At 39.6% G+C, this 14,752-nt stretch overlaps 1 protein-coding gene across 15 annotated transcripts in view; it reads right to left on the minus strand.

Moving 5' to 3' along the window:
- Nucleotides 1–14,752, minus strand: part of NRCAM (neuronal cell adhesion molecule) — a 151,504-nt gene that overhangs the window by 124,718 nt on the left and 12,034 nt on the right. The window contains exon 1 of one of the 15 annotated variants that reach the window (XM_071552380.1): nucleotides 1,635–1,700. The exons of the other annotated variants lie outside the window; for them this stretch is intronic. The gene's annotated coding sequence lies outside the window, so the exon portion shown is untranslated. Of the gene's footprint in view, nucleotides 1–1,634; nucleotides 1,701–14,752 lie in introns of those variants that run through there. 15 annotated transcript variants of the gene reach the window in all.

Raw genomic sequence — 14,752 nt, forward strand, 5'->3', positions numbered from 1 at the left:
ATTTCCTTCAAAGTGTTTAAATATTGAAGCCTGGAAGTTGTTCTCAACCACTTTTAAAAACCACTGGAGGGAAAGCTGCATCCAGAACTGGTGCAGCACAAAGCTTACTCACATGGCTCAGCACCGGCTGCTCTGCGCAGAGCAATACTTGACTTTTGGCTCAGTGTGCCCACATTTTTAGAACCCTGCTCTGGATTCAGGACTGCAGCAAGCATAAGCATCAAGCAGCAGATAATTCTTTACTATATACATACACGTCACCCACAGAAACAGCCGAGGAAGCAGCTGGGATTCTTAAAGCCCAGACTTAGATGCCGGCAGCCTGCACTGCAAGTCACAGACCCTTGAGGGAAACCCAGCACCAAAGAGCAGTTAAAGGACAGCTCCTTTCCTGTCTGAAACATAAGGCTGCCAGTAAGAAGAGCTTTTAATTCAAAAGCAGCACACTGGAAGTAAAATTAGCTTAAAGCGCTGGATCGTGACTTGGCATCTAATCACTGGACCATCCCGCGATTCACCAAATCGAGAACTCCCAAGCGGCTGACCTTAGAAAAAAATCAAACATCCACCATATACCTACAACACAGTATTTTTAAGGATAAGGAATGCTGCAGTACACCCTGATTAGCACAGCCATGTAAGTCCAGGCTCCAGCAGTGATGCAACTCTATTGAAATCCTGCCAGTTAAAAATTCCATCTTTTATCTTCAGGTTTCACTAAGAAAGACACTGAAGATATTTCTAAGGCCTTGCATCATCTGTCTAGAAATACACAAAAGTCTTTCCAAGGTCTTTATTGTTAGGACCAGGTAGTCAATGAGGCAATACACTTACCAAAATGAAACTCAACTGTCTCAGACTGGTTTAATACTTTAAATTAAGTATACAATAACAAATATTTCACATATTCTCAGTGTTTGTACTTGGAGAAAATGTTTCTCTGCATTTTGGACTTAAATTTAGAAAAGCCTCACTCGAAATCATCCCATTTCACCACTCTATGAATCACCCCTTATGCACCCTTGCTCTTTACAACCCACTCACTGCCATACCCCACTGACGTGCCGTCTTTAGGATTACAAAAGGCAGTCCAACAAAGAAGGATCACCCACTGTTTTCTATAAATCATCTTGAATCTCATCGATTATCTCAATGAAGGTTGTTAGACATATATGCATCTTTGGCTGTCTTGCACATAGAAGAGAAAGAATCTAAATGAGAAACAACATTACATTCTTCAAGAATTCACTACAGAACAATAATGAGAACTTACTGAAATAAACTGAAAGCAGCAAAGTTACTTAGCTTTCCCTAACAAGTAGCATATAAAATGCAGCAGAGAAAAGAAAAAACTATGATTTTTTAGTTGATCATTATTAATTAATTAAGAAATTAGAATGCTTATCAAGGACTAGTCATGACTGAAAATGCTGACGTTATATGGAAGCAGAACAAGATTTTTCTCTTGATTTAGGAGAGATGAAGCAGAGAGGAAAACATGAAAGAAAGTCATAAGAATCCCTGTTGAGCCTGACAACCAAGTTCTATTCTCTATGCCTTTCCATACTTCAATAAACATGAAACAAAAGTTTTACATTTCTTTAAGGCAAAAAAAGCCCACCTTTTTCTCATACCTTAAAAAGTATTCCACTGTTCAACCTTCAACTACAAATGCGTATTTTGAAGTTTTCCATTGGACATTCCAACCACTTTTCTCCATCTAAAAATCTTTCCTTCTTTGGAGCATAGTTTCATAGATCTAGAAGCATAAACAAAAACAAAACACCAACCAACCAAAACAAACAAACAAAAATTACATTGCATCTCCTGCTCTTAAAGGTAAGTGGAATGAGAAAATCTAGACAAATTTAGCCTTTGGTTTGAACTGCAGAAACCAAATGGGATTTTTCTCTCTCTCTGTTTCATCTAAGCAACCAAGTGCTTAACCAAGACTTCCAACTTGACTGAAATTTAAATTTCTAAATTCCAAAATTCAGATCAGAGACAAATTTCAGGTAACTACTTAGTAGGATGGGAAGGGTCTTCCTACTTCACATGCCCAGTGAGGTTATTACTTTATTTTTTGGGGCTGAACAATGAGATGGCTGGTAGTCATTTGGGATCCAAACATGGTGATCACCACATCTTATGCATATTAACACCACTGCAATCCTGATTCAACACCTACTCCTCCCTGACAGAACATAACCCACACTGTTCCCATACCCAGGGCACTGATCTCGGCCACACAAAACCGATCTGAGAGAACTGTCAGTTCCTCTTGCTGTAGCTGAGTCACAGCATGCTGTAACACACAAGCAGCCACTAGTACAGGAGGGGTCAGATATTCCTCCTCAGGGAACTCAGTAGGTCCAGAGGGTGTCATTTATTACTGCCAAAGACATTGGGCTGACCTAAGGTACTTGTCTTGAAGGATAGACCACACAGTTTAGCCCCCGAGTGATTTCTATTTAAGTGCTGTCAACAGGAAATGCAGGAAACAGTCCATGTTTCACAACTGGGAAACTTCACTACTCTCATCCTCTCCTCCCTCGCTTGACAAACTGCCCTCTCTCATAAGTGAAGACACACTTTTGACACACTATTTTACCCCCATCTTTTTTTATCTCTCATTTCTTTGCCTCCACTCCCATGTGACACATACTTACTGTTCTTCCTAATATTAAAACTGAGACAGTGTTCAGCCTCAGACTGTCTCAGAGAACTGCGTTATCTCTGACCGTGTGTCTCCACAGACATAATGGCGCAGTGTAGCTACACCTGAAGGAGCTTAAGTTCTAGAAACCTCCATCTCTAGGGCAGTGTGGTACCAGGCATTGACTCCCACAGTGAAGACAGAGATAAGCTGGCCTCTTCTGAGGTCTGTGCTGCGGGTCACAGAGACAGCATGGCACAGCTGGGCTCAGCACCAGCTTAGCCATGTAAAGCAGCTCTAGATAAAAGTTTGCATATAACCAGCCTTTCAGATACCCCGAGAGGAACAGCACACTCAAGTTCTCTGTGCTGACCTTGGGCATGGAAATCCTGCCAAGCCTGGGGAGGCTGTGAGCAGTCAGACTAGGTCTCTGAACCTCATGCTGGGATCTCAGGCTGTTTACTGGAGAGAGTTTAGATGTGCTGAGCACCCTGAACTCCAAGAGAGCTCGTCAGCTTCACATTTAATGCATGAATGCATAAGGCTGGCTTAGATCTAACACTGAACCTAAGCCAAACTCCTCCTGGCACCTGCTGAGGATTGCAAAGCAGAAACACCCCATTTGGAGACAGCAGGAGACAGCTTGAGTCCAGGCAGGGACAGGACCTTTTGTGCTGCTGCAGACCCTCTGACCAAGCTCATCCAGCCTTCCACCTCAGATGGACATTTCAGCCCCTCTACTGTCCAGATGAACACTTGTCCACTCTAGGAGCAGCTTGCTGTGATCTTACAAACAAAAAAATGCCGAGGTGTACAAAGGTTTGAGAAAGTAGCAAATTCTGGTCACTATTGGGCGCTAAGATTTTACCAAACAAAACCAGACATCATTTAGTTTTACATTATTTTCTCAGCAAAATACTAGGAGCAGTAAAATTATTTCACAGTGATAAGCACTTTCCTGGATAAACACCTTTGTTTTTCCTAGATTAATGACTAATTAAACAAACAAAAAACTTAAAAATAACCATTAAGGTTTATTTTGAAACATATTATTAAAATACCAAAATTGAGTATCACTAAAATTAAGCCTCATTTAATAAGCCACAAATGCTTATGGCAACATGTTGATGACTCACTGAACTACTTTTGTACTCCAAAATCACCACCATTGGGGAATAGTAGATTTCCAAATTAAATGCCAAGCCAGACCAAAATTGATAAGAATAGATACTGATAAAAAATATTTTCAGTATCAAACAAATAAATTCTCTGGTGAAGTAAATCATGATTCAGTTCCCACTCAGTGTGGATAACAGTATGAATTCTAACACATGCACACCCATAAACCTAAGAACAAGTTCCCTCAGAGTTCCTGAACCCAGCAGATCACAAGCAGGTATAGATCACATACAGTATAATTGTCAGGTATCTTTTTTCCATCTAAACTCCCTTTTTTTGTAAATGGAAGCAGGAGTAAATTCAGGGGGTAGGATTCTGTGCAAGTGGCAGAGAAGTTTACAAACACGTTCCTCACACCTATACTGAAGTTAGTCAGTACTAACTAAGCACTAGCATAAAAGTTCTTGGTCTGAAAATGCTCGCTTTAACTGAAAACTAATAGTCCAGAGCACAGAAATCAATGAAAACAGGTAGGTATCTTTCCAGGAAAGGAAGAGCCTCACAATGTTTACCATTAGCTCTGCACAAGAACAGTAAGTTAATGTTTGCCAACTGGAGTCTGGATCGTTCTCTGTCCGTCTCAAACTCACACGAGCTCTGCTGCCCAATGCCACAGGCCAAGTCACACCTGGGCTGGTCAAACAGAGGGAACAGGACCTTCTGCAGTCACAGGACAAGTGAGGACTTGAAGAGTTTTCATCCTGGCTTGCTTCTTTCACAGTAGGCCCAGTGACTGCTCCCAGATGGTGAATTAGGGCTCTGTCTGATAAAATAAATCTTGTCTGACCTAAATTTGTGATGTATCATATAATGTAGGTGAGAACCCATGGAGCGTAGGAAAGTAGTAAAGGGGAAGGGCCACAATCCTGTTTTCTGGGGCAGGACCAGTCATTTCCTCATGCCTTAATTTCTGCATCTCCAGGCAGGACAGCCTCAGTTCACAGATGCTTCCTAAAGAGAGTTTCACACTCATCCCTATACATATTCATGACTTTTCAGAAGCCAATGGGTATACAATTTAATCCCTTTCGATGAATACGCAAAGCCTATTTAAGTCAATCAACACAAAAATTTACTATCATTGTAAGTGTGTAAGATTGATCTTAAGGATAAACTGCAGATTCAACATTACTTCTAACTGCATCCAAGACATCTAAGTTCAGAAGATGAACACTACACACAGTATAACTTAAAAAAAAAAAAGTAAAAAAAAATCTTTCTTTAATAGACATAAATCAACTGCAGAATGAAGATTATTAAATCTTCTAAAACTTAATTTTTTTAAATCCTTTTTTTCTTTAAGAAATCAAGATTTAGTTAAAGTAGATAATTGTTCTCAAATCCAAATAAAAATTATAATGATCAAGTAACACCTAGGGGTAATATGAATTTAATAGTTCATCTCCTAATCAAGTTTGTCTAATTAAGTTTTGTTGTATTTCATTTTAATTGTATCTCAATGAAAATTGCAGCCCAGCCCAGTAAGACTGAAATAGGTTACTGTGCTGAGATGAACTGCCTAAGGGAAACTGGGTGGAAAAGAGCTGGGACAGATTCCTCTTCAGTAGTGCATCGTGCTGCCTCCATCTGTCAGCTCGATTCTCTACCAGCATGTCTGTGATCACAGAGATGGTGCTCCAACTGCCTGTCATACATTTAACAAATCCAGCCCAGGAAAAGAATATGGGAGGACTTTCCATTGTGTTTTAATTGCATATTTGTTTGATAAGAAGGCGACTGAGGAAAAACCTCTCACACATGAGGATCCTGCCCTAGAGACAACGTGGACTCTTTACATTCTCTTTCAAAGAATAAAAACATGAGCCTGGGAGCAACAGGGCAACACAGAATGAAAGATGCCACAGGAGCAACACTAGACACTTCAGATCCTTGGGGCAGCGAGGAAGGCTGCATAACAAGCTCACTGCCCTGGACTGCAGGAAAGCAGACTGGCCTCTTCAGAGATCTGCTTGGTAGAGAAGCATAGGGTAAAGCCCTGGAGGGAAGAGGTGCCCAGGAAAGCTGGTTAATATTCAACAATCACCTACCCCAAGCTCAGAAGTAATGCATCCCAACAAAGAGGGCAAAACCATCAGAAGGTCTGCATGGACAAATAATGAGCTCCTAGAGAAACTCAAGCACAGAAAGGAAGTCTACAGAGGGTGGAAGCAGGACAGGTAGCCTAGGAGGAACACAGAAAGATCATCCAAGCAACCAGGAACCAGGGTAAGAAAGTTAAAGCCCTGATAGAGTTAAATCTGTCCAGGGGTGTCAAGGGCAACAAAAAAAATCTCCTAGAAGTACATTCACAATGAAAGGAAGACTAGGGAAAATGTGGGCCATTTCAAGAAGAAAATGGGAGACCCAGTTATGTGGGACATGGAGAAAGCTGAAGTACTCAACAACTTTTTTGCATCGGTCTCCACTGATAACTGCTTCAACCACACCACCCAAGGTGCAGAGGGACTGGGAGAAGATCAGATTTGAGATCACATAAGGCACCCAAAGGTGCACAAGTCCATGGGACCTGATGAGACAGATGTGCAGACCCTTTGGGAACTGGCAGATGAAGTTGCTAAGCCACTATCCATCATATTTGAGAAGCTATGGCAATACAATGAAGTTCCCACTAACTGGAAAAGGGGAAACATAATCCACATTTTTAAAAAGGGAAAAAGAAAGACTCGCAGAACTACAGGCCAATCTCACCTCTGTGCCTGGCAGGATCATGGGGCAGATACTCCTAGAAACTATGCTTAGGCACACGAAACACAAGAAAGTGACTGGTGACAGCCAACATGGCTTCACTAAGGGCAAATTGTGCCTGACAGATTTGATGGTTTTCTCTGATGTTACAATGTAGTGGTATTTTCTTGTTCTCATTTTGAACTTTGTCCTTAAGACAATGCAATCCTTTCCACGTGGTTCTCCTGTCATTTTTTCCAGAGTTTTCTAATCTGCAGACTTTTTTTCTCTCAGTACAGATGGGAACATTTTTAGGTCTCCACTTCTTCCACACTTCTTTGAGAGAAATCTTTTGTTATCTTGCCACTACCAGTCACTTACCATCCCTTGAGAGCTCCGAGGTTTCATTTTCTGGTTACCTCCAACTGTCTGTTCTTTCTTACTGTTCTGCCCAATTAAACTCTTACACATACACTAACTAACGAAAGGAGGGAAGAAATAGAGAACAAAGATGGCTATTTGAAATTTACTGGAAAGTTGAATCATAAGAGAAAAAATACACACCCAAAAGACTACACTAAAGCAAGGAATTACTGCCAGTCCAACTCAGCACATAACAACCAATGCACTGCAAAACCAGAAAAGCCATTACACATGCAAATATTTAAAAAGAAGTCTGAGTCAGTCAGCTTTCTCAGTATGACAACACAGAACAACAATGTTGTCAGGCTGCCCTGAAGTTACAGCTTTTTTGATACAAGAAAAGGCTGGAAATGCATTTAAAAGTCAAGCATGTTCATTGAGAGCACTGAGTCATAATCACCCTCCCAGTGGCAGGAGGCTCTGCCCTTTAGCCTGAGCTGCCCCTTTCCCCACCTCTACAGCCTGGTTTTGTGCCCTGGCAGCTGCTGACACACCCAGAACAACACACCAGCGCTCCAAAGATAACTCACCATCTTTCACATTTGATACATTTTAGTTTTTCTGCTTTTATGATGCAAAGATAAGTAATATTTGATAAAAGAATGAGCTCAGAATGGCCTCATCTTCAATTCTCAGCATATATTTAATCAGCAACCGAAGGAAAACAAATGTCGCTACAACAATTATACAAAGCTGTTACTATCATAAAAGGATTACCTCTCTGGGAGAGAGAAGTCATGAGATTTTAAATTTTATATTTATACTGCAAGTAATCAAAACAATAATTGTGAGTCCAAGTATGCATTTTCATTTTATAACAAGGTTGTTTCAAAAGTTGAGTATTAAAGATGTTTTGTTTCAAGTTTCAGTAGCATAAAGTTAGTCGTGTCTCAGCTTCAGTCTCTATTTTAGGACACCAAAGCAGGTCAAAACTACAGCAACCAGGAGACAAGGGAAGTATTTAACAGCAGTTACTGCTACTGAACACTGCTTGCTAAATGCAGACTAGGCATTAAGTCAGGGAGAGGAAAAAGTAAAATTCTGGAGCCTTCATTACAGACTCTGCTTATTATAAAGGTGTAGCTTTAAAATTCTGACTATGTGATCATGTCAGAGGGAAGGGAGGCTATCCTGAGTCCTGCAGGGATCTGCGCTCATGCTTATGCTCTTCAGTGGGTTTAGAAATGACTCGTAAAAGGAGCAAACTGAGCATTCTAGTACGCAAACTGAGCATATAGTGTTCCCAAATAATTTTGACTGTAAAGACAAAGACTGGCCACAACTAATTGAAAAAATGAAAAAAAGGGCCTTACAGTTAAAAAAAAATCAAGAACAAAATACCAAGATTATGTTTCGTGTTCTTAAACAACGGTCAGTGCAACACTTATCACTGGGTGAAAAAACCAAACCAAGCAACAAAGAAACATAAGAGGATTTTTTAAATATATATTGCATATACATATCTGATATTTACAGTATAAATCCATGATACAGCTGCATCTGATGTGTAATATTTGTCCCCCCTCAAAACCCTCTTTTCTCCCTCAAATCTCAAAAAATAGTCTACAGTAACACTGGAAAAAATTTTTGAAGACAATTTTCCATTCCTCTCTTTCATCTATAGAGATTGTAACTTCTCTAATTAGAAATAACACAGTATAATTTAATAGATGGCTTTCTAAATAAACAAAGGTATGAAAAACTGGTCTTAGGTCACTAAGACTCACCAAGAAAAACATGACAAATTAATAGAGTCCAACTTCTGTTTTCTCAAAATTATCATGGAAGAGGTCATATAAGAAAAAAAAATCTGCTAAATATTTTTTCTCTTGCAATACATTTAGCACTTCTGTTATGCAGAGATACTAGTTTTTGCTCTTGCTCATATCTCTGACAAAAGGACTGGAGTAAGAAGTGATCTGCAAATTAATTTATAGTAGCTTGTCTCTGACCATTAACAAGCTTGGACTGCTAAATGTGCTTGTGCAGAGACTTCCTAAATGCAAGGGAGACCAGCGTCAGCTAGACACACTTACCATTTCCGACTGACTGTAGCAGTAGCTCTACTAATCAGAGAGATGAATGGATACGCAGTCTGTCAGAAAAGGGAACAAAGACCTGTGGCTACAGGCAAAAAGCTCTCTGCTCTTGGTTAGGATGCTTCATTTGCATTATTCGAAGCAAAACAGCTCTTGTCAGGAGGTTTTTAACAACCCATTCTCTTTTATTTCACAGTGGAATTAGGTGATATTATCTATAGCTAATTGTTTGGGTTCTATGAACAGGCTGAGCAAGCAAGTAACATAGCTTGGGCCACACTGGTTTAATACAGCTTTGGAAAACAGAAGGCCAGATCATCACCATACTCACATCCGCAGTGTAAAACAAACTCATGCTCTTTTGGTCAGAGTGCTGTGTCAGCCTCTTCAGGGAAAGACTATATCCAGAAAGATCAAACTCAGCATTAGAACTTAGGAGTTCCAGAGCTGCCAGACCAATGGTTCTTCCTAGCCATGTGGACAAGCACTCTCCTGCTTTCGAAGGAAGAAACAGCTCAGTTTATGTTACTAGTGTGAGATGGTGGTAGTAGATAACTTGCTAGACACTTGCTGTATTTACTCATTGGTAATCAACTCAGTTGACAATTTTGGCTCGTTTGTACCAATGATAAGAGCTGTCATATGCACCACTTCTCTTTGTCACCTAAATGAGTTTATGGGGTAAAGACATGGTGCAGGCTAACAGGTGTTGCTCCAAATTTATGCCTATTACACAGCTCTGCGTTTATTCCCTCCTTGTACCAGTCAAAAGAAAAGGAAATAATTTCTGACTCAAGGAATTCAACTCTCCCCTATGCACCGTGCTTCATACTAGTCCTGCCTGTGGCACATGTGCTCACAGATTGCCCAGATGGACAGAAAGGCAGCATGGAGAGTCACAGAGAGTCTACTAGAGAACAAAAGCAAAGCCAACACCTGTAGCTCAAACGGCACAAGAAAAAGGGGCCATCTCTTCCAGCAGCACTCTCACTCCAGGAAGGGATCACCACTGCTCTTCTGTTCTCTTGTAGTGCTCTTTCCCACCCGTCCATCTCATACACATACCAGGGTAAATACTGTAAAAGGCATGAACCCCCACTAATCCCATCTATTCAAGGGCAGAGATGCCAAAGCCATCCAAATCACAGGTACGTCCGTAATCAGAATGTCATTTAAGAGCCGAGTGTAAAATGTCTCCAGGACTAATTCCTGCCTACTTGAAACTGAGGGATACAGGTAAAGCTGAGCTTTACAGGAAGCCATGGGCTTTCTCAGCTGCTTTCTTGGTATTTAAGGAACATCAAACTTCATACTCCATTGTATTTTTATCTATTTGAACATTAATTATATGCAATCATTTAAAAGGAGCTTTTTTTAAGGTGCCTTCCAGCCAATTTTTACCAGAAATTATCACTATCCTAAAATCCTGAAAGTTAGTGTACCACTTCTCAGGTCTCAGAAATAATTATCATCCCACCCTGCAGTGCACATTGGCATCCATCTGAATACTCCCTAGAAATGGCAAATGGAGAATTTATCTTCTAAAAGGATAGGCTCTGACTATTTCCAGAACATTGAAACATCTTATGGCCTGTAGCATTGGGGAACTATATTTTGGTGCTCATAGAACAGAGCTCCACAGAAATGAAAACTACATGGATGGGAAAGCCATCTAGTTGTAATAAGAGATAGGAACAAAAGTCACAGAATACAAGAATCTGCATTCTTTCCAATAGAAAGAAGAAACCATCTACATGAAAGGTACAGGGTTTTTTCTTTGCATATTCATGTGCAATACTAATACTTCACAGGTGCTTAAATCTTTTTTTTTTTTTCCCCTCTTAAGTTTCTACTTTTTTTCCTTGGACTGTATATATTAAATGTACATTGCAATGCAGAAAACACTGTTTCCCTGGGGAAAATAGTAAGGCAATAAAGGCTTGGAAGAAATCTGGTGCACAAACTAGAAGATGTCAACATATTTGAATAAAATAAGGTATAAGACATGTGAAATACAAAAATTGAAACTGGTCTTGGGGGACAAAAAAGCATCGTTCCACTAAAGTCCATTAAAAGGGAATCTTGGCTGCTAAGTACATCCAATAATTTAGCTTTCCAAAAGGAAACATTACCATTGTAAGTGACGTCCTTATGTCTGTCTAATAGGGAGTGGCATATTTCAGGCATTCAGAGCAAAAAGCAATCACAACAATGCAGAGTCACATGAAGTTGTTCCATGCTAGCTGTGTAAGCTTCCCGAAATTTCATTCACCTAAAGGTCAAGAACTTATGGTACTGTACATAAGAGGCCTTTGAGAAATTATTTTGAGTTCTGCTGCCTGTAAGATTTTCCTTGTGGTTCAGTACAAAGCTAACATTTCACTGATTTGCTTGGCAATGTGACGTTGTCCACATACCTTCTGCTGTGCAGGAAATGCATTTGGTCTTTTCTGCTGTTTACAGAACCACATAGCTCTGCCATAGGAAAAACGTTATGGGCGTATGATGAAGTACAGCAATTTCTGATTTTACCTACACAAATCAGATTATTTGTAACAATCCTGACTGAAGAAGCTATTCACCTTGAAAGTTATTTAAAAAATAATTACAATTCAGATTTTCAATTCAGATTTTAAATTAAAAAATTGAAGCCATCTAACCTGAAAATATCAAGGATTTGGAAAATTATATTCTGCCAAGCCTAATCCTAATGTGGTCAGTTCCAAACAAACATCCATAACCCAGCAAAATGTAGCCCCTGGCTTAAAAAAAATCCTGTATTAAAGCCATAGGTAATCTGTCTTACATAATGCTATTTGCATTTTGTAATCCTGTTAAAAATACTTGTGACATCAAATCAATGCCTTCTAATCACAAATGCAATATGCAAACCTGTACTAATATAGTAGAGCTGGTGTGGGGCTTTTTCTTTATTTTACAAATAGTCCTTGTATTATTTGTGTATACATAAACAGCACAGTGGTATGAACTGCCATTTAGCCTTTTAGTACAAATATAAATTAAATTAGAGAATTATCATCACTTATTCTAGATAATTAAACTAGAGTCTAATGTTCCAGTTTGGTGAATTATTCCCATCCATAGGATGGGATGGTAACACAAAGTTTTGCCACTAATAAGACAGATTATAACTTCATGGTGGGAAATTAATATTAAACCTTATGCTAACTCATGTTTTCCCACTTAAATTCTTAACAGCAACTCAGTTTGTAGCATAAGAAAGTCCTAGAATGTAGGCAGATACCCAAATAGACTGCAATAGTCCCAGTTTAGCCTTAGAATTTCCTAGAGTTGACTCATTCACCCAGCTCTGCACACAACACATATTCTGGGTAGATAAACATTAATCTTTGGTTTAACACTCCACAGCTCTCTAAGTAGATGTGATTAAGCACCTGAAGTCTACAAGAGTTCTCTTGAAGAACTGCAAAAGTGAGATGTGATGGGGATCACAACTATTGAGAAGCAGAAACAGTGATAATCCTGCTCACTTTCTCCTCAGCCAGGTGTTCAGAGCACGCACCTAAGGATGGGTGATACAACTTCAAGCTCTACATGAAAAGAGCTGATTGAGCAGTACTGATGATGGTTTAATACAGAATACAGGCTGATTGGAGAGCATAATATGGCATACAAACTCTCCCAGCCGTTCATTCCATGTTGCATAGAGGCTCAAGGCAGATGGAAACTTTTATGTAGCATGCTCTGGGTCCTGGCAATTGGAACTCAGAGCACAGAAGTGACTGAGATCCCATGATCCCCATCAAAAAAGCCAGAACCACTTCTGTACCTCAGTCACTGGGGGAAAAAAATGAGTGTTCTCCCAATACTTCTGAAACATTCACCCACAGAGGAACTATAGAGACTTGTTCAGAAACGGACAGAGGACATATAGAAGAATTACAGACTAGTTAAGGTTGGAAGGAATTTCTAGAAGTCACCTGGTTTAAACATTTGCCTCCCACTCTGTTTCAGCACAGGAAAGAAATCAAAATTAGATACAATATCCTAATGATTCCTTAATGATTTTAATGAAAGAAAAACCATCACTTCATTGGATTGATCTTCAGTGAGTTCTTGTTTCTCATCATGATGCAAAATGCTGAAAACAAATTGCTGTTGGGCAGACTGGTTCGTTACCCCATCCCAAACAGTCCGAATTCTGGTACAGCTGAGTTTAAAGTATGAAGACAAGATTTCATTCTTATGCACAAACACACAGAGAATAGTCCCAGAGAACACTCCTAGAACCCAATAGGGTTCCAAGCTCTGAGCTGGGTTAGTTTAAAGTCTGATGTTCTCTTTAAATTTGTAAATACATGTGCTGCATGTCCTACCAAGTCTGGCATACACTTAAGCGTAATAACAAGGATCCCAAAGGTCTCATCTCTGATAGCAGCTAACAGCAGGTGCCTGACGGAAAAGGATACGTTTGTGGCAATACTCTCTCAGCCTTCGGCTGGAAGCTCAGAGGCCTGATAAAACTTCCCATTGCTCAGATTTACTGCTATATTGTCTTTATGATAAAGTACTAACATTTTTACAACCTTGGTGTCATCAGAATAAAGGCATCCAGTTTCAGAAGCCATAGTACACTGAAACATTACATGCTGTTAGTGGCAATGGCTATAGAGTTAGCAATAAGCACTAGCACATGAACTACACTTAAGACATAGTACAGTTCCAGGAAAACAGCACAATACCATACATTTTTTCCAGAAACTTTTAAAAATGTATATTGGTTCCTTTATTCTGATTTTACTATCAAATCATGGTCTAAACCAATATACTCAGTCTTGTGGCAGGAGCTACAGAATTTATAATTGTGGAGAAAAATAAAATTAAATTTAAGGTACCCTTTAGTTACTAGGTATCAGAGTGCACCGAGCACACTCATCAGCACCCAACAAGGACTAGGAACTGTTCAAATGAAATATCTCAAATCAGTCCCTTGCACCCCCTGCATAGCATTATGGTCAACTAAACTCTCACCTGCCTTTACATCAAGGCTGCTGGTAAACAGTACCTCTCCACTTGGGAATAATGGACAGTCCCTGAAGTTTCCCCAGGCAGCTGCTGCTGTGCATAGACCCACTGGTTGCAAGCATGAATAGCATCTGAAGTCAAGAATCCAAAATTCCCAGAGACTCCCTTATGCAGCTGAAACTATTCCTATTTACACAGAAATCACCTGTATATATCCAAGACAGCCAGGATATGTTTCGTACAGAGCTTATCGTAAACCAAAAGAAACAGATTGTGCATAATCAGCAGAAAATAGTTTTTGGAGCCTCATCTAATCCAGACTTCCATCACCATCTGGTAAAGGACCATCAGACCCTATCCAAGAGATTAGATACCCCAGATGAGCATTACTCAACACAACAGAAACCAGACAATTACTTTTCCCATCCTCTCTTTAAACAAACAGCTGTTTGACAGTGCAACAATATTGGGAAAATTATTTGGAGACAAGGGATTACAATGTCTTTTTCAACAAAACATGGTCATCTCAACATTTGTCAACACATTAAACCTACTTTGTCTGCATCTATTTTACTTCCTTAATGGTTTCCAGATGAAAGGTTTTGTCATAATAACTAGAAATACTTGTTTTATCAAAGTTGCGTGGAACTAAAGGACAGAAAATTATCGAAAGCCCAATTCAAGCTTCAGATTAATCCTAGAGGTATTTGACATAGACTTTAGAACAGAAAAAGACAGAAAGACAGACATTTTCATGTAATCT

The sequence above is a fragment of the Pithys albifrons genome, chromosome 3, assembly GCF_047495875.1.
Source record: "Pithys albifrons albifrons isolate INPA30051 chromosome 3, PitAlb_v1, whole genome shotgun sequence".
In the NCBI taxonomy this organism is placed as follows: Eukaryota; Metazoa; Chordata; class Aves; order Passeriformes; family Thamnophilidae; genus Pithys; species Pithys albifrons.